The sequence below is a fragment of the Lactuca virosa genome, chromosome 6, assembly GCF_052849685.1.
Source record: "Lactuca virosa cultivar CGN04683 chromosome 6, Lactuca_virosa_CGN04683_v6, whole genome shotgun sequence".
Lineage (NCBI taxonomy): Eukaryota > Viridiplantae > Streptophyta > Magnoliopsida > Asterales > Asteraceae > Lactuca > Lactuca virosa.
This window is the reverse complement of record NC_136431.1, coordinates 197,174,413-197,194,823: the sequence shown is the minus strand read 5'-3', so window position 1 is coordinate 197,194,823 and position 20,411 is coordinate 197,174,413. Positions and strand designations below refer to the sequence as shown.

At 40.4% G+C, this 20,411-nt stretch overlaps 1 long non-coding RNA gene across 2 annotated transcripts; it reads left to right on the top strand.

Annotated features, from left to right (window-relative positions):
* The first annotated feature begins 824 nt into the window (after nt 1–824).
* Nucleotides 825–1,401, top strand: LOC145119169 (uncharacterized). 2 transcript variants are annotated; one of them, XR_013713708.1, is made up of 3 exons: nt 825–903; nt 1,059–1,176; nt 1,257–1,401. It is a non-coding gene; the product is annotated as an uncharacterized LOC145119169 (long non-coding RNA). The 2 variants fall into 2 exon arrangements; XR_013713709.1 differs by having other exon boundaries at nt 900–1,009; nt 1,102–1,176.
* Nucleotides 1,402–20,411: the final 19,010 nt, after the last annotated feature.

The following is a 20,411-nucleotide window of genomic DNA, read 5'->3' as shown; positions in this document are numbered from 1 at the left end:
TCTAAAACAGTAGAATCCATCTTTGGCGTTATTTGTGACATAATACATCAACTAACCGATAAAAATAAATGGTTCAAGACAGCACAAAATATAAATTGTGCAAGTCGTTGAAATAAAAGGTTGTCAACGGATTCATTTACTATTGAGATTTCTATTTATAACATATATACATATTTCTAGGAGGAGTTCTAAATTTCAGCAACAACAACCAATGCAGAATTTTAGGTGGCAATTTTAGGATACAAAGTTGAACGAAAAAAGCCAAAAAAAAAAAAAAAAAAGTCACATGGCACCCTTTCCTATTCACTTTAGAAATTGACAATTCATTTAGTTCTTTTTGGTTCTGTCTAAGACCGGAAGAAGTGGTGCTACTGAAACCGTACTCCCTTCACTGCTAAGTAGGCGTCACGTTAGATTTTACCACAAAAGTGTGGTTCCTTGACACACCCAAGGAGTAGTGCCACACTATATTTATTTTTTTATCAGTTTAATTTTAATAATGGAGAATTTCGTATATACCCTTATTCAACGTCTAAATATCATATTTGCGCCGCTTAAACTCTAAATATCATATATGCCCTCTTTAATCTTTTAAAATATCGGATTTACCAAAATCAATTTTTTTAATAGTTTTTAATATTTAATAATCCATTTTTATATTTTATAATCATTAAAATTAAAAGAAAAACAAAATGGACCATTTTACCCTTTACTTCTAAAAGGAAGGAAATCTCCACAGATCCTTGGTTTTATGCATTTGCCTTCTTCCTTACGAACTTTGTTGCTCACTTTGTCGTCTTCCTTTTTGCCTCTCGCCATATTCTTTCTTTCAGTAGTTAATGATCTCCAGGTAATACGTCCTTCTTTTTAGCAATATCAAACAGAAGAAGTATTGAGCTCCAGGTAATATGCCATTTTCCTTATTTTCCCTTCTTTTTGGCAACATAATCAAACAGGAGAAGTATTACTCCAGGAAACTTTTCCTGATGTGAGTGTGATTAATCGCAAGGTATCTTCATCTTTGACCATCACACTCAAGTTTTTTTTTTCCTATTCAGGTTGTTATTTAAGTCCTCTGGAATCTTGATTTACATAACACAGATAAAAGCTCGAGTCCCATTTTTAGATGGAGAATTTATCAACGTTGTTATGAGCATAGACCCTGAAGCGAAAATGGTAAAGAACAGAGCTTTGTTTCCTCTGCTATAGTTGATGAAAGTTTAAAATATAAACAAGCTTGATGAAATTATGTGCAGATTAACATGAATGAAAAACGGATTCTTAGATGGGCTTTCGAAGATGAAGATCACCACATTTGGCTAAGGTCTCTATTTTTTTTATTTTGTGAAAATAAACTCTGTTTCGAACCATCAGTTTACACCTTTGCAAACTGTAAGCACAACACCTGCTCTGTCAAGTTCATGACTGATTGAATATTGCTTCGAAAATGAGAATTGTGGGTTTCCTTCTTCCTTTTCTTGAATGATTAATTGAAGAATCTGCCTAAAAACAAGACTTACTTCCACTTGAAACTTGGATCAAGGTGGGCAAACCTACAAACATGCTGCCGTTTTTATCCCTCATGAAACCTTTCCCAACAACCAAAAAAAAAAAACTCCACATGAATCATGAACAGTAGAAGCTTCTGCAGGTGCAGGTGCAAGTGTCATGCTTATAATTTCCAAATGCGTCCTTATGGTTTCTTGTGAAGACTTCTAGCGTTATAGAAGTAAAGGGCAAAATGGTCCGTTTTGTTTTTTCTTTCACTTTTAATGATTTTAAAATAAAAAAACATTAATAAATATTAAAAACTATTAAAAAATAGATTTGGGTAAATCCGATATTTTAAAAGATTAAAAAGGACAAATATGATATTTAGAACTTAAGTCGGGCAAATACGATATTTAGACGCTTAATAAGGGCATATACGAAATTCTCCCTTTTAATAATAACAAAAAAAAAAGGGGAGCAGCCAATCAGATGGTCACACAAGAGAGCAGCCAATCAGATTTCGCGGTAGTATAAGGGAGAGGTCTGGCGAAATCTCACCCCAAACCGCATAGGGGGGTGTTCCCCTGCCTATGTGGCAAAGAGTGCGGATAAGCCACGCCCACTCCCCAGTCCCCACAGTCTAATGCATCAGGTAAGACAAAAAATGACAACACTTTTTATTTTGGTATTTTATAGAAAACGTAGTGATATAAAAGAAAGAAAAGTAAATGTCATGCTTGGGGTATATAATAAATCAATAATGCTTAAACTTTCTTTAGTTATCCTTCCTCTACAACTCGTTTACTTCTGCCACATGTTTTTTCTTTCAACCAGTTCATTCTACAATGAGAAACATGTTTCACAAGTTGGCTGACTACATCCAACAGAAAGGGAAATAAAGTTCTCAGCTTGACACTTGGTCATCAAAGAGTAAAAGAAAGAAATACACAAATACATAGATCCTTCCCTCATCTCATCATCGGTCAATCACAGCAGCTCCGACATCTTCTTAACGTCATCAAACCTACAAGATTATTATTATTATTAGAAGTTTACAATTACAAGTTAAATGCTATTAATAAACATCAAAAATAAAAAATAGAACATTTTTTTAAATGCATCAAATCTGTAAGTTCAATGTTATTAAAATATTAAAACTGGAAGTTCATTGTTGTTAATAGACGTAATATAAAAATACATTAGCCTTACAAGTTCATTGCTATTAAAAAATTAAAACTGCAAGTTTATTGCTATAAATAGACATTAAATATAAAAATATAAAAATACAAAAAAACATGTATTATAAAAAGCATCAGATCTGATGTTCCTGCTGGTTTTGTCCATACCTAATGAAAGAAAAAACCAATCAATTAATGAGCCATCCATCACAAATGATCACACTATAATAGAAGTAGGTTGTTATTTCTTGTATTTATCCTTTTTTCAGTTTAAAGGTAAGAAATAGCAATGTAGCTCTATGTATTGGTGTTCATGTTGTTGTAGGCTTGTAGCCTCCCATTAGCAATGTACTTGATTCTTTTACTCACAAAAGCAATGTACTTACACTTTTTTTTACCGGTAATAGCAATATGTTGCAAGTAAAGAATGTAGCACATTCCTATTATAAAAAAAATATAAGTACATTTCTTCCTCAAATAACCAATAGATCAACTTTTTATGTAATAATGATAATGGATTGCAAAAGATAGGAACGTACTTTACTTGGTTCACCAAATTTGGCAATTTACTTTAAATTTTAATCATAATAGCATTATACTTACCTTGAATAGTTTGAGGCCTTTTTCTCACCAAGAATAAAATGTTTATGAGGCTTGAATTAGTAGACAATGATAAGCATGATCCAATTATCAAAATCCAACAATACTTAAAAATGAAGAGCTGAAAATTCATGGTGGTTGGCTCTTGGGTTAATATGCCTCCAAGCCGATTAGCATGAACTTTATGGGTTCTACCCAATTCCGTTATTCTTGATGATGTAATAGAGATTTCATATGACGACACCACCCTTTTTGGAAACCAAAATTTTCAAATACACCAAACTTTTGTCAAAAAGTAATTTAAAGAAGAAAAAAAAACGAAGATATAAAAAAGAAACAGTTTCAGCTTACCCTTCCTTGCAACTTAGGTGGTCTACCTGTCCTTATTCCTTTTTAAAGAAGTAATAAGAACAAAAATTAGAGAAAAAATAGGAAGAAATATAATTAGAAGTATGCTGCAAGACATTTGTAATCAAACCAGACACATGTCTGAACACTCCAACAAACCACACACACACACAATTTGTTATCAATAACATCACATAAAACATCTTCTAGTTGCACTTATTTAATATGTTTATGTTAGCATTGGGTCATCATCAAATTTGATACAATTTCTTTTAAAATTTTCTAATTTTCTTTTGAATATAAAATAATATTAATTACTAAACATCCAATGTAAATAAAAAGGTTGTTTTTTCAAGGAAACCCATATAAAACTTGAATTCCTGGATATGTATGTTTGTAGAGAGAGAGAGAGAGAGAGAGAAAGAGAGATGTTGAATGAAAAGAAAGCAAAATCCAGATATGCCTTTCGTATGTGAAAGGAAACCACCCAGATATGCCTTCATAGTTTTTTATCATTGTGTGTGTATATATATAGAGAGAGATAAGTATAACATATTTCCATGTTTTGATAGTTGTTTGGCCAGACTATGGACAAAGATTTAAGCATTCTTCTTTACAGTTCCGAGTTATTTTTCACAAATCTAGGATATGGTTTCAAGGATATATGGAGAAAAAGGAGTACATGTGTCAAAAATATGTTAGAAACCCTGATATGCCTTTTTAACAGATCCCAGTTCTATACTGGATCTTCGCTTAGATAGTGTTTAAATCAAGGAAAACACAAAAAAGATGATAGAAAAAAAATGTGCCAAAATAATAGCTGAAATTAAATCTCGCTCTCAAATACAAATATTGAACTCACGTACAAATGAAAAGATTCCATATTAAGTCCGAAGACTGAATCGACTCAGATTGATAATAGATGAAAGATTCAAATTTATGTGAATTAATTAACAATGATTACACCTTTTAGATTTCGAGCAAACTAACCGATCTAAGGAGGTTACTAGCGAGAACCCAAAGGATGAGTTAGCAGACCTAAAAAAGCCAAAGAACAGAGAAAACATGATGTATAGAAGGGAGAGAAAGAAAGTGATTGAAAGCTTATGTGAAATCTTACTTGGAGAGTGACGACTGAAACAAACGGTGGGGATGGTAGCGTCGACATCACCGGAGTCCTAAAAATCAAGTTAAAATATAAATTAGAAAGAAGTGAAGCGACAACATACAAATCATAGATGACTGATGATTAAGAAAACCAATATCAGTTGATAAAATACCTCCCCATCCCCATAAATTTGAAATATGAAACCAAAACCCGTAATTTATGCTCTTAAAATAGCATTTATATTGAAACCACATGAAATCATTAATTCAGAGAAAGATATAGGAGAGTTCCATATTTACCTTTCACATTCACGATGCAGAAGCACACGTCAAGAATTACATTGGAGGAAGTAAATACATGTAATGTGCAACAACTGACAAACAAAAAAGGTTAACAGGTATACTCAATTGAATCAACCCCATATCTTTTACTCTATTCATGGCGAATGCATCAAAGATGAGTTTGATTTGGATTGATTTCGTTCTTTATTCTTTTCCAGATGATACTATGAAAAAGAGCACGACATAGGAAATTTGCAATGGAGGAATGAAGGTTTATTGGTTGCGGTGAGAGGAAGGCGATTTAGGTGGTGGCTGTCGTTGTGGTGATAGGCCGAAGGAGGAGTAACGTCTGTCGACAGCCAGGGTTTGTAAAGATATAAGGATAGAGATCATGGTTTGTAGAGAGATGGTTAAGATCACACCATTTATAGTTCTTCCTGTTGGTGCGTTAAACTAACCATCAACTCCTTTATTCATGGTATGCAACCGAGATATGGGCAACATAGGGGGCTGAGTCAAACTCGAGATAAGGGTCGGATTTTTTTAATAATTCTTTCTATTTTCAACAAAAAAATTAAGAAATATAAAATCCATTGTGCATAAATTGTAGTATTTACAGCTTAATGGTTTGGACGTCTTAAATCTATTTTTAGAAATAGTAAGGTTTGTATAATAATAGAGTAAGATATATATATATATATATATATATATATGAACGTTCATTCAAAATCATTTCTTATTTCGAGAACATCCTTTAACCATATAAATTTTTTTAATTAAAATTATAAAATAATATTCAAATGAATCAAAAAATAGTTAAAAAAAAATAAAAAACTCATTAACCAACAACACTACCCACCACCATCCACCATCATCACCACCCACCACCACGCATCACCACCACCTACTAACTACCAACCACCACCATCCACCCACCGCCACCATCCACCGACCACCACCCACCACCCACCATCACTACCAACCACCCATCACCACAACCAACAACCCACTACCACCACCCACCTTTACCACCCATCACCACCCACCCATCATCACCAACCACCACCACTACCTACCATCACCACCACCACCCGCCACCACCACCAACCACCACCCACCCACCCATCACCACCACCCGCCTCCACCACACCCATCACCACCTACCACTAACCACCACCACCAAACATCACCAACACCCGCCTCTACCACCCATCACCAACACCTACCATTACCACCCATCTCCACCACCCATCACCACTACCACCACCACCCCCACCACCCAACACGAACACCACCAACTACCCACCATCACCGCCATCACCACCACCACTCGTCACTACTACCTGCCACCACCACCCCCACTACCATCCCTACCACCACCCACCTATCACCAACACCCACCACCAATCACCAACACCCACCTCCACCTCCCATCACCACCACTTCACCCACCACCAGCAACCACCACCACCCACCTCCACCGCCCATCATCCACCACCCACCTCCACCACCAACCACCACCACCCCCACTCCCACCACTATCAACACCACCCATCACCACCTCCCACCACCATCACTACCACCTGCCACCACTACCAACCGCCACCATCTATCACCATCACCTGCATCCACGACTTACCCATCACCACACCCGCCATCAACACCCCTACCACCACCCATCATTACCACCAACCACCACTACTCACTACCATAACCACCCACCCACCACTACGATCCCCAACACCACCTACCAATATCATCACCACCTACTACCATCACACCCACCACCTACCACCACTACCCACCGCCACTATCCACCACCACCACCATTACCACATGCAACCACCACCCATCACCACCACCCTACATCACCCACCCATCAACACCACCACCACGGACCCACCCACCATCCACCACTTTTCACCCCCACCACCCTTCACCATTACCACCACCTACAACCACCATAAACCAACTATCAGCCACGATCCCCATCACCCATGTAACATCCATAAATTTTCATAAAATTTAAACTTTTCAAAACAAACCTTTTTATATAGAAGTGTTTACAAAAACCGTTGTTCCCAAAACATTATTTTTAAATCAGAATCTCTTTTAACATAGTTTTCAAAACAATCACATTACCAGAGTTTCCCATAGATCATAAGTCCAAAACGCGAGGATGTGTACGGTCACGCCTTCACCTTGCCACGATCCACTGAAGTACCTGAAACCATAAACCAAAATTGTAAGCACGAAGCTTAGTGAGTTCCCCCAAAATACCAACACCCAAACATATAATGTATACACATAACATAATGTATTGGGTCCACAGCTAAAAGACTGGATTATCCCTTGAGCCCACAGTATGAGTCCGACTTGCCTATCAGACCCATAACTCATATCTGGCTTGCTCTTGAGCCCACAACATAAGTCTGGCTTGCCCTTGGGCCCAAAACTTATGTTTGGCTTGCTCCCTCAGTCCTTGGACTGGAATACTAATGAGTATCCCTCAGTACGAGTCTGACATACCACCCGGTCCTCAGCTCGTATCTGGAATGCTAATGAGCCCTCAGTATGAGTCTGGCATGCCCTCCTTGGTCCTCAGCTCATATCTGGAATGCTAATGAGTCCTCAATATGAGTCTGGCATGCCCTCCCTAGCCCTCAGCTCATATCTGGAATGCTAATGAGTCCTCAGTATGAGTCTAGCATGCCCTCCCTGGCCCTCAGCTCGTATATGGCATACTCTAGGGTTTGTTGGCTATAGCACAAAGCAGTACAACCTCAACCCAACCCATACAATATATCGACATATAACAGATAATATCATATACATATAAACAGACAGTATCACAGGTAGTCCTACAGATCTACCAGACTAACATATCAAGACCAGCATAACCAAACTAGCATGCGTATCTATTCCATACTCGACATATCAACAATATCATGCTATCAACCAAAGGGTCGGCCTTGGTGCCTTCGACCCGAAAGTACAACGAGGAAAACTGTAACATCCGGATTCCCAGGTATGTCATTTTAAGTATTTATTTTTGAGGATCATTGACCTACTCGACGAGTTGGCGCTATAACTCGCCGAGTAGAGTCGGGATGGCCACGCGGGTTTAATGATCTACACGACGAGTCCGGATGTAGACTCGCCGAGTAGGCGCTGTGAGTTGAAACCCTAAATCTTTGGGCTTGAGACCTATTTAAAGGTCCTTATGGCCTTCATTTGCGGCCACACATACCCTTGAGAGACACCATTCGAACCAGAGAGCATAGAGAGAGAGAGAGGGAGCTAATTTCCTCACATTAAAGCTTTCTTGCAAGGAAGAAGGAGGGGATTCAAGCTAGGCTGACTTGAGGGGCTCAAATCTTCTACCATTTCATTCAAAGTTGCTGCTTAAGGCGGAGGCTAGATCGAGGATATCGAGCACAAGAGTTTACTAGACATCTTACGAGGTACTACCGAGGATCGCTGGAAGGCGCCGACATGATTTGTACACACTGGCAGAGGATTATGTTTTTGAGATTCTGGGATATGTTTTATTGTGATGAAATTTGATACATATGAGATTTTGAGAATATTATATGAGTTTTATTGTGTTCGAAAAATGAAAAATTGTTTTAAAATCTACGTCGTTACAAGTTGGTATCAGAGCCTTGGTTTGAGGGATTCGGATACACCTTCGGGCATATCTGGACTCAAACTGAGGATTTGAGAAAAATTTTCGAAAAGAAACAATTTTTCTAAAAAGAGTAAAAGATTTCCAGAACGAGCGGAAAAGAGCAGTGTGTACAATCAGCCAGCGCCCGAACGGTGATTTCCCAAAATACCCTCACGTTACGTGTTATGATATTATGTGATTTTTTTTGCATGCTAGAGTAGGCTAGGTAATTCATATGTTAGGACTAGAGTGGCCTGATTTATGATGCCTTAGCCTAGGAGTTTCTACTGTTGTGAGTGGTTTTGAGTGCACTTAGGTAGCAGAGAGTAGCTTATGAGAAGTCTGCTAGAGAGTAGGCTGGATTCAGAGTGGTATAGAGTACTTGCGAGTTGGGATCCTAGGAGGAGGACTTGGGGTGGATACGGTTACGATGTGGAAGGTAGTATTGGGCCCGTACTACTGAAAGCATCGGATCGGTAAGCATTCCAAGTAAGAATCCTCAGGGTGCTAAGAAACAAGTAGGATCGGTTGGCCGAGTGTGAGTAATCCCGGTCGAGTCTCTGATTATTTTATGTTGTGTTTCAGAGGCATCATGTAACATCCGGATTTCCAGGTATCATAATTTAAATATTGTTTTTTGAGATGAGAAGAGGGACTCGACGAGTTGACGCCTAAACTCGTCGAGTAGGATCGCGACTGATGACTCGGATTAATGAATGGACTCGACGAGTCGGAGAGTCAACTCGACGAGTCCGCGCTGTTGGCAGAAACCCTAAATCTTTGGGCATGAGCCCTATTTAAAGGCACTTATGGCCTTTAATTGCGGCTACCTTTCCAGAAGAGAGAACCCTAGCGAGTTTGAGTGTGTAGAGTGAGAGGAAGAGCTATCTTGAGCTATTTGGTGTGATTTTGCAAAGGCGTAGAAGAGTTCCAGCAATAAGGACCAGAGGAGGTTGTTATTCTGAGTTAGTCAAGCAAGGAGCTTCATACTGAGGTACCAAATCGAACCCCTCTTCTTCCCTATTGTGTAGATTCCATTTTTGGGGTTAGAGCTTGAATCACTTCATTTTTGGGGTCTTGAATGCATCCAATCCCTCTTCCTAGTTGTGTTATAGATCTGGACCTTTCTAGGTCCAGAGAGCCAGAAAGTATGAAGCTTTAGTCGAGTAATCATAGGGTTTTGAAGCTAGGAAGCATTAATGGGGTTTCTATGGTATATAATGCAAGATACACCATGCATGGACACCAAGTTCAGACCTTTACGTGACTTTTGGGTGTCAGAAGGTCAGATCTATAAGTTAGAGAAACAGATCTGACCTCAGAAGGTTTGAGCATTATCATGGAGGAAACTCGCCGAGTCCATGAGAGGACTCGACGAGTCGGATCGGGTTGCCCCGCGATTCGTGATCAGTGGTAACCCGTCGAGTGAAAGGTTAACTCGACGAGTCGAGTAAGGCCTTAGGAGGATTTAGAGGACACACATGGACTCGCCGAGTCACTCGAGTGCACTCGACGAGTCTGGTCAAAGTTGGACCGTTGACTGGAGTTGACTTTCGTTGACTTTTAGGGTTTGGTCAACAAGTGGACATTTGGACCATTGGAGGGGTAAAATGGTCTTTTCCCATTCTGTGAGATTATAGGAAGGGATTAGTCTAGCCTTTGAGAATCATTGTTAGTTTATGTGATTAGGCGGAGGCTAGAGCAGTATTTCGAGTTCGAGACTTTCCGAGATTACCCGAGGTGAGTCTTCTCACTATACATTACCTAGAGTGGTATCCATGTGCAGACCGGAGGGTCTTATGTGTTATGGTTTTACTTAAGATTATGTGTATTGTGATTTATGTATGCTATGTGATATTTAGACCGGACCAGAGGGTCCAACGATTTAGACCGGACCAGAGGGTCCACCGAGCTAGACCGTACCAGAGGGTCGAACGAGCTACGGGACTGGAGGGTCCCGCTGAGACACATTGACCAGGGGGTCTTATCGAGTTATAGCCTCGAGTGGCTTATGTGTTGTATGTGGTATTTTGGGGAACTCACTAAGCATTTATGCTTACCGTGTTATGTGATATGTGTTTCAGGTACTAGCGAGGATCGCGAGAAGGCGCCGACATGATTTGTACACACTGGCAGAGGATTATGTTCTTGAGATTCTGGGATATGTTTTATTGTGATGACATTTGATACACATGAGATTTTGAGAATATTATATGAGTTTTATTGTGTTTGAAAAATGAAAAATGGTTTTAAAATTTACGTCGTTTCACATCATGGTGGTTACGCGCCACAACCCAGGAGGCAGTGGTACCAGTGGTACCAGTGATGAGGAGATTTGTAGGTTGATTCACGAGGAGGTGGCCGTAGCCAATCGAGCTGAGATTCCTGAGATGTTTGGGTCTATCAAGACCAAGTTGATTGAGACATTTGACGAGCGGTATGCCGCTCTTACCGAGGCTGCTGTTGCTGCAACCACCGTAGCCGTCGCCGCTGCCAGGCCATAGGGGGTGACTCGTTGTTGTACCGAGAGTTCAGCAACACGAATCCACCAGAGTTTGATGGGACTCAGGACCCAATAGCCGCGATAAGGTGGTTCTCTAACATTGAGGGGTGCTTCAACACATGTTCTTGTCCGGAGCATCTGAGGGTACGGTTCGCGCTGAACCAGCTTTGCTTGGGAGCGAAGGATTGGTGGAAGTTTGTGACACCTGACTTTACTACTGCAGAGCTTACTGCGGTGACTTGGGAGAGGTTCACCGCTATGTTTCGAGACGAGTATGTTCCCCCGGTGGAGAGGGAACGGTTGGCCCAGGAGTTCTTGTCCCTCAATCAGGGGACTGAGTCTGAGCATTCTAAGGAGAGACATTCGGGAGTTCGTGGCGAACTCGACATACCGAACATTTGCCGAGCTCCAGGAAAATGCTCGGAAGAGGGAGATTGAGCTAGAGACTCAGGCCAGGGAGGAGGCGGAGTCTCAGAGGAGGGATAGGCGGCCGGCACAGTCCCAGCCAGCGGCCAAGCGGGCAAAGCCCACTGATTCGAGATCGGGAGTTCAGAAGGGCCGCACTTGTGGGAAGTGCGGCAAGAGCCATGATGGGGTGTGCAGAGCAGGTGTGTGTTACAACTGTGGGAAGGAGGGGCATATCGCGAGGGATCGCCCCAAGGGATTTTCGGTTTGCTTCCATTGCAACCAGACTGGCCATAGGAAGGTCGAGTGCCCGCAGCTGCTTCAGGGATCAGTGCAGGGATCTGCGCCTTCTTCTACTCGAGCGACAGAGAGTCGGCCCGTGAAGGCCGAGGCACGGAAGGCTCGCGGTAGAGCCTTCCAGTTGACCGCAGAGGAGGTCCGCGCAGTACCTGATGTTGTGGCTGGTATGTGATCTTTTGCTTATTCTTTTGTTTATATATGATGCTTATTTGTGATATGTTTAGGTACTTTTCCTGTGAGTTCTGTACCTTCTTTGGTGTTGTTTGACTCGGGTGCGAGTCGATCCTTCGTATCGCTAGCATTTAGTCGCCACATCAGTATCCGACGTGAGGCGTTGAGTCGACCTTTGAGAGTCTACATAGCTGATGAGCATGCTGTTTTTGCGACTGATGTGATCCGGGGATGTGTGCTTGAGATTTTTGGAGTCGAGTTTCCAATAGATTTGGTATCTATCGCGATGGGGGATGTCTGTGTCATCGTGGGCATGGAATGGTTGAGTCGATTCGGGGCTATGATCGATTGTGAGCGTCAATTAGTGACCATCTGGAACCCTAGTGGGGGAGTACTTACGGTATTCGACGAGGGTACCCGATCTGGATCAACATTTTATTCGTCTGCTCGAGCGAGGCAGAGCTTGCAGCAGGGTTGCATGGGTCTTCTGGCGTATGTGTCAGATACGCGAGATGTTACGGAGAGACCGAGTATTGTCGCTGAGGTTCCGGTGGTTAGCGAGTTTCCGTACGTTTTCCCCGAGGAGTTACCGGGTGTGCCTCCCGAGAGGCAGGTGGTGTTTCGTATTGATTTACTTTCGGGGGAGGCACCTATCGCCAAGGCGCCCTATCGCCTTGCGCCGCTAGAGATGCAAGAGTTATTCTCGCAGCTCCAGGAGCTGTTGGGAAAGGGATTTATCCGGCCGAGTAGCTCGCCTTGGGGAGCACCGATCCTTTTTGTCAAGAAAAAGGACGGCTCGCACCGGATGTGCATTGATTACTGGGAGTTGAACAAGCTGACGGTCGAGAACCGTTATCCACTCCTGAGGATCAACGATCTGTTCGATCAGTTGCAGGGTGCATCTTTGTTTTCCAAGATCGATTTAAGGTCTGGTTATCACCAGATGAGGGTTCGTGAGGAGGATATTCAGAAGACAGCATTTAGAACTCGTTATGGGCATTACGAGTTCGTGGTGATGCCTTTCGGGCTCACCAATGCACCAGCATCGTTCATGGATCTCATGAACCGGGTATGCAGGCCTATGTTGGATCGTTCGGTGATCGTGTTCATCGACGATATTTTGGTGTATTCGAGGTCTAGAGAGCAGCACGAGGAGCATTTGAGAGATATCCTTGGAGTATTGATATCGGAGAGGCTTTATGCCAAATTCTCCAAATGTGATTTCTGGTTACGAGAGGTCCAGTTCTTGGGGCACCTCGTTAATCAGAATATGATTTTGGTCGACCCGGCCAAGATTGAGGCGGTTATGAGTTGGGAAGTGTCGGGATCCCCCACCGAGATCAGGAGTTTTCTGGGGTTGGCCGGCTACTACCGGAGGTTTATCAGAGATTTCTCCAAGATTGTTGTTCCTCTCACCAAGTTGACCTGGAGGGGCGTTGCTTTTGTTAGCTCTCCTTGAGGGAGTGGAGGACTTTGTGGTTTACTGCGATGCATCCATATCGGGGTTAGGTGCAGTGCTTATACAGAGAGGGGACGTGACAGCATATGCATCGAGGCAGCTGAAGCCTCATGAGACGAGGTATCCTACCCACGATTTAGAGTTGGGGGCAGTGGTATTCGCCCTCAAGATCTGACGCCATTACTTGTTCGGGGTTCGGAGTACCATATACACGGACCACAAGAGCTTAAAGTATTTGATGGACCAGCCCAACCTGAATATGCGCCAGAGGAGGTGGTTAGACGTGGTAAAAGATTATGACTGTGAGATTCGGTATCACCCGGGCAAAGCTAACGTGGTAGCCGATGCCCTGAGTCGCAAGGCGGAGAGTGCCCCGATTCGAGACATATGCATGAGGATGACCGTGATGACTCCGGTATTGGATATCATTCGAGAGGCCCAAGCGGAGGCCGTGAGACCGGAGAACCGCAAGAGGGAGCGGGTGATTGGGCAAGTATCCGAGTTTACGACGGATAGACGAGGACTTATGACCTTTCGAGGTCAGATTTGGGTACCTTATATGGGCGGAGCTCGTAGCACTCTGATGGAGGAAGTGCATAAGTTAAGATTTTCGATCCATCCCGGGGCCACTAAGATGTATTTAGATCTGAAGAAAGATTATTGGTGGCCATGTATGAAGAGGGATGTTGCTTGGGTCGTTGAGAGGTGCTTGACCTGCCGCCGGGTCAAGGCAGAGCACCAACGTCCACATGGTCCATTGCAGCCTTTGGAGATTCCCCAGTGGAAGTGGGAGCAGATCTCAATGGACTTTATCACCAAATTACCGAGGACGGCGCGTGGTGTTGACACGATCTGGGTGATTGTGGATCGGTTGACGAAGAGTGCTCATTTCCTTGCTATTAGTGAGAGCCCTTCTGCTGAGAGGCTGGCAGAGATTTATGTGTGAGAGGTGGTAGCTCAGCATGGAGTGCCGACGTCCATAGTGTCAGATCGGGATGTGCATTTTACTTCCAGATTCTGGAAGAAGTTCCATGAGGAGTTGGGAACGCGATTGCATTTTAGTACCGCCTACCACCCACAGACAGACGGTCAGAGCGAGCGAACGATTCAGACGCTCGAGGACATGCTTCGAGCATGTGTTATGGACTTCGGAGGGAGTTGGGACACATACCTACCCTTGGCTGAGTTTTCTTACAACTGATGGGTTTTGAGCATTCTAACACTCCTAAGTGTACATGCAACCCTAAATACCTTGGATCTATGTTTTCTCTATTATACATGCAATTATGAACTTTCCAAGGTATTACCCTATCTAGCATACAATACTTGATACTTGGGTAATCAAATGGATATAATACATACCTTTGTTTGATGTAGCTTGTCTCCATGAAGCTTGAGTGCCAAGTGCCCCAAGTGTGACACCTCAAATGGTTCACACAACACCAAATGCACATGGAATGACTTGAGAGAAATGGAACACTCCTTGAAATCGTCTAGCCCTCATATTCACACATTAGTGCACGATTTCTTGAGCCATGTGATTCTTTTATATGGTGGCTATTAGGGTTACACCATGTAACTCATAACTTTACCCATTCCTTATGCTCCATGGATTTTAACCTCCATGGAGTATCCATGGGTCACCCCATGGACTTAGTCCAACATAAGGAATCTTGGATCACAAGCCCACATATATAAGAATGAATGATTTACACAATCAACCCATATATTTAATTAGTCTCCTTTTGATCACTTAATTAATTCCAAATTAATTATTGATCAATACTAATTAAATAACCTTATTAATATATTAGAACTTATAATATATTAACCAACCTTAAGTGTTATTTCTCTCATTATAGTCTATCCAAATGCATGATGCCATGCAACCCAAATGGACCATGCCGGGTCGGGTTAAGTCTTACCAATTATAGTTATGGACTTAGACATTAATCCAACAGTCTCCCACTTGGATAAGTCTAAAACTATTATTGCGTATGACTTCAGGAACCGATCAGCAATCGTAGCTCTCAAAAGCTTCTGTCGAACTCTGACCTTGTCGATGAACTCTGACCTTTGTCAATGACTTGTCCATTAGATAAGGGATCATATATTCCTCCATTCTAGATATCATATAGACTGAGACATGGATTATCAATCATTCTCTCTGTCCATTTGTTGTTTCCCGATTTCTGATTCATGATGACTGACTGATTGAACAAATCAAATCAGTCCTGGCTTGGCCAAGCACTCACATGTATCATCTTTAAATCATCGAGGGGCCCACAGATATCGCTTTTATCCCGAAGGTAAAAGGAATGGATAAACTTCGACTCATATGACTTGTTCTACTACTTGTTGAATCATACACAAAGGCACGTTTTATAACATCGAGTTACCGAATGCGTTTTCGTGCAATCAATGTACAACCAACTCATAGTAACAACTCATATCTCTAGGTTTGAAAAATATAAGATATTATCGTCTCATGATCACTCGTGATAAAATCCATGAAGTGATTCAAATGAGCGCGGGTTGAATCCAATACTCAGAACTTATGAGCACTCATGAGTGTTGTAGCACCACTTTGTCCACCAACTTGGACCTCTACAAACCAACCCATGACAGTCTTGATTCATATCTACTTCCAACATATGACCGACTGTGGATGGTTTGAATAACTTAATCATTCAGGAAGAGCGACTTAGTTATTCTGGAAGTCAAAACATGCAAAGTGAAACACAAGAATAAATGAATCAAATATGGTATCAAACCCTATGAATATAAATAAACACTTTTATTTATCACCATACTGATTACTCATTAGTCATTGTTTCGGTTTTATCAACTTTATACTTGAATTAAAAACACTAGTTGTCCCATGCTCCAAGCATGTACACTATGTTTTTCTTAAACAATAGCTTTGCCATACACCAAGTATGCACTCTATGTTTGTCTATGATCCTTACTTTGTGAAATAAACCAATTGAACATAATTTCAATGATTCTAATTTCACACTCCCAAATCCTTATCGAAAAATGTGAGAATTTCAAATTCCTATCATTTATCGAAATTTGTTTAGATTTTAAACTTATATGCACTGACCCTCTTGTAATGAATATGTACAAAGTCACAAAGACTTGTCAACGGTCATTATAAGGTATTCCAATGGAGATCAACTCCATGGAAACTAAGTCTCATATTCAAAGTACATTGCTTTGGACATGCTTCTTGCATTAAGTTTTCTAATCTTACACAGATAACTTCCACCTATGGAGACAACTCCATATTCTCATTTTGACTACCACTTCTGAATAAGAGATGCCTCTTTTTAGAATATGTCAATATGGTTCTTCCAAAATTAGCACTATACTTCCAACTGTCCCTGAGCAACCAATCTTTGGTAAACCTCATATTGTCCTCGACAATTGCTTAATCATTTTAGTCATATCCAATTCTAGAACTTTTCCCTTCTTAATGCCTCTGGGCATTTGGAAAAATTTAGAAATGACAAATATTATAGCACATGCAATCGATCCTGTACCCAAAGCAAATGGTACACGATTCATGATGTCTCACATAAAGACATGATTCTAGACCAGTCTTTTGCTACAATATTTTTATTTGCCATGTTTTCAAAATTTGACTATGAAGAGGGATGCCGTAATCATAATCGAATTTTGAGAACGCAATATATAGAGTTTCCTTAAGTTGAACCAATCCAACATGAAATTCATATATATATTTTTGACTAAAGATGATTAAGGTCTCAATCTAAGCATTTGAAGTTGGTAAGTTGTGATGCGATCGAAATCCACCTACGCGATCAGAATCAGCATATACTTTCTTTAAGCTTTCTCTCTATTCTTTGATTCTTAAAACATCAACATGTGACCCAGTCACATCATGTAATGAGGATCTTAGAATAGAAACTTAACAGAGTTAGATAATGGTCTCTACCTGAAGTAGAGTCAGACTTATTGACTTTAACATCCTTAGGTAAACTTGGCAGCTTTGCAATCAACGCCCCTTCCTTTGGCAAAATAAACATATGGACCCTTTGGTAATGGGACTATCTCAGACTTAGCCTTTCTCTTTACCATTTGGTCAACCGGGTTGACTATGGCCAATCCCTTTCCATTGGGAAGAGAATGCTTTTTCTGGATTTCCAGTGTCACCATTGTCACTGTCCATAAAGTTTTTTGGGAAGTTGATCTTCTAATCAAATTTGCTTTACTATCGTTCCAAATCATTGCTGATTCAGCAGCACCAAGCAAATAGATATTATGATTAAGGTTCATGTCATAGTCTGTTTCATAGTAGTCCCAAAGGAACTCACTATGTGACTTAGAAAGTGATTGAACATCCAACTTTCTCAAGACTTTGACACCTAACTCTCCCAGCTTGTCAATATGTGACTTCATCTCTAAGATGTGATCACACATAGACCTTGCTTGCCATTAGGGCTTGAGTGACCTTGAACTTGTGGGTTAGGGAGAATAATTGAAGGAGGTGGAGGAAGTAAAGTTCCAAGAGATTTGGGAAGATCATAGATGTCTGAACTAGACATCTTTTGGGAGATATTCAAGATAGTTGATCTAAAGTCCTTAATATAACACCCAATATGAAATATTAAGGCTATGATCCAACAACCTATTTATAACTGGAAGAGGGATGCCGTAATCCGAGTTATAAAATAGTTGAAGGTAGGTAAATGACGATTTACCAATTTCCACCATGAAAAACGAAATAATGTAATTAGGTTTTTAATTGGATTTGAAACTCCTAGATCTTTTGAGATTCATTGAACTTTTCAATGGCATGTTTCAATCTCGAGTGTGCCCTTCAGGTTTTGTGACTGGGATGTCGAGGATCACAAAACAAGGTGTGAAGTAACCATGCAAATATACTTGGTACCCTTAATATTTACCCCTCAATCGATGTGCCGGTTAACCACACGAGCTCCACCGATACTATGATAAATATTAAGTTACCCTTTGCCTACTTTGTTAAATCCAGGTTAGTGTGCCGGTTAACCACACACGCTCCACTAACGGTTTAAACAAAGTGCAAAGTGTAATTTCATGGATTAGCACCTTATTCACATTTTCCTAAGTAACAAAGATTGGGAATTTATAAGTGTTTAGTTACTTAGTATTTATCATTAATACTTTTAATGAAGGGAGAATTATAGTCCTTGTCCTACCCGTTCGGCTAACGACCCTCCACCAGTCAAGGAAGCGGTGGGTGAGAGTGGACACCCATTAAACTGCCATTTAGGCAGTAACCTTATACCCCCCTTATAGACCGGCTTCGTAAATGAGGCCTACTAACGGTAAGACTGACTTGCTCTTATACATATATTTATTATTAACTTATAATACTATAAAGTATAAGGGTTGAATTTTAACTTTTAAAATTCTAAGGGCTAACTTGGAATTAAAGTATTCATGGGGAAAACTTTACAAATTCCAAAACTTGAGGGCAAGTTTTGAAAATATTCAAAACTAATTAATTCCATAACTTATGTGTTTAAAGTAGTTTTAATTAAAAAAAAACTCTTCAAGTTCCATAACTTGAGGACAAGTTATGGAAGACTTTAAACAAATAAAAGAATGTAACTTTTCTTTATTTTTGTAACTTATGGAACTAATTAAGGTTACACATTTTATTATTTAATGAAGTGACTCTTGAACCTCCATAACTTGAGGACAAGTTATGGAGTCATAAAACCGTTTAATGAGGACAAGACTCTTCATTTTTGTAACCATTGCCAACTTTTTATTAGTTTTATGAAACTTAAATGTGACTTTTCATATAACTTGAGGACAAGTTACAAAAACACACTTTAGAATCAACTCTTAGATTAAAATGGATTGAAAACACATAATCAATTAACTTTTCTATTAATCTAATAAACTCATATGAACAAAGATAATTCACATCAATTTTTTTTCCCAGTAATTAGCATAACTTTTAAACTAATACAAAACATGAATCTATTGACAATTATCTTTGAAATTGGATTAGCATGAACATTACCACATCAAAAACAAGTTTATAAGTCCAAAAAAATCTAAGGGTAATGTTCCTAGTCCATTTCTAGCCAAAACAGTCGAATATTTTTCAGCTAATTTTGCAAGTATAACAAGAAAACAAACCTGGCTCTGATACCACTGATGGGTTTTGAGGATTCTAACACTCCTAAGTGTACATGCAACCCTAAATACCTTGGATCTATGTTTTCTCTATTATACATGCAATTATGAACTTTCCAATGTATTACCCTATCTAGCATACAATACTTGATACTTGGGTAATCAAATGGATAAAATACATACCTTTGTTTGATGTAGCTTGTCTCCATGAAGCTTGAGTGGCTAGTGCCCCAAGTGTGACACCTCAAATGGTTCACACAACACCAAATGCACATGGAATGACTTGAGAGAAATGGAACACTCCTTGAAATCGTCTAGCCCTCATATTCACACATTAGTGCACGATTTCTTGAGCCATGCGATTCTTTTATATGGTGGCTATTAGGGTTACACCATGTAACTCATAACTTTACCCATTCCTTATGCTCCATGGATTTTAACCTCCATGGAGTATCCATGGGTCACCCCATGGACTTAGTCCAACATAAGGAATCTTGGATCACAAGCCCACATATATAAGAATGAATGATTTACACAATCAACCCATATATTTAATTAGTCTCCTTTTGATCACTTAATTAATTCCAAATTAATTCTTGATCAATACTAATTAAATAACCTTATTAATATATTAGAACTTATAATATATTAACCAACCTTAAGTGTTATTTCTCTCATTATAGTCTATCCAAATGCATGATGCCATGCAACCCAAATGGACCATGTCGGGTCGGGTTA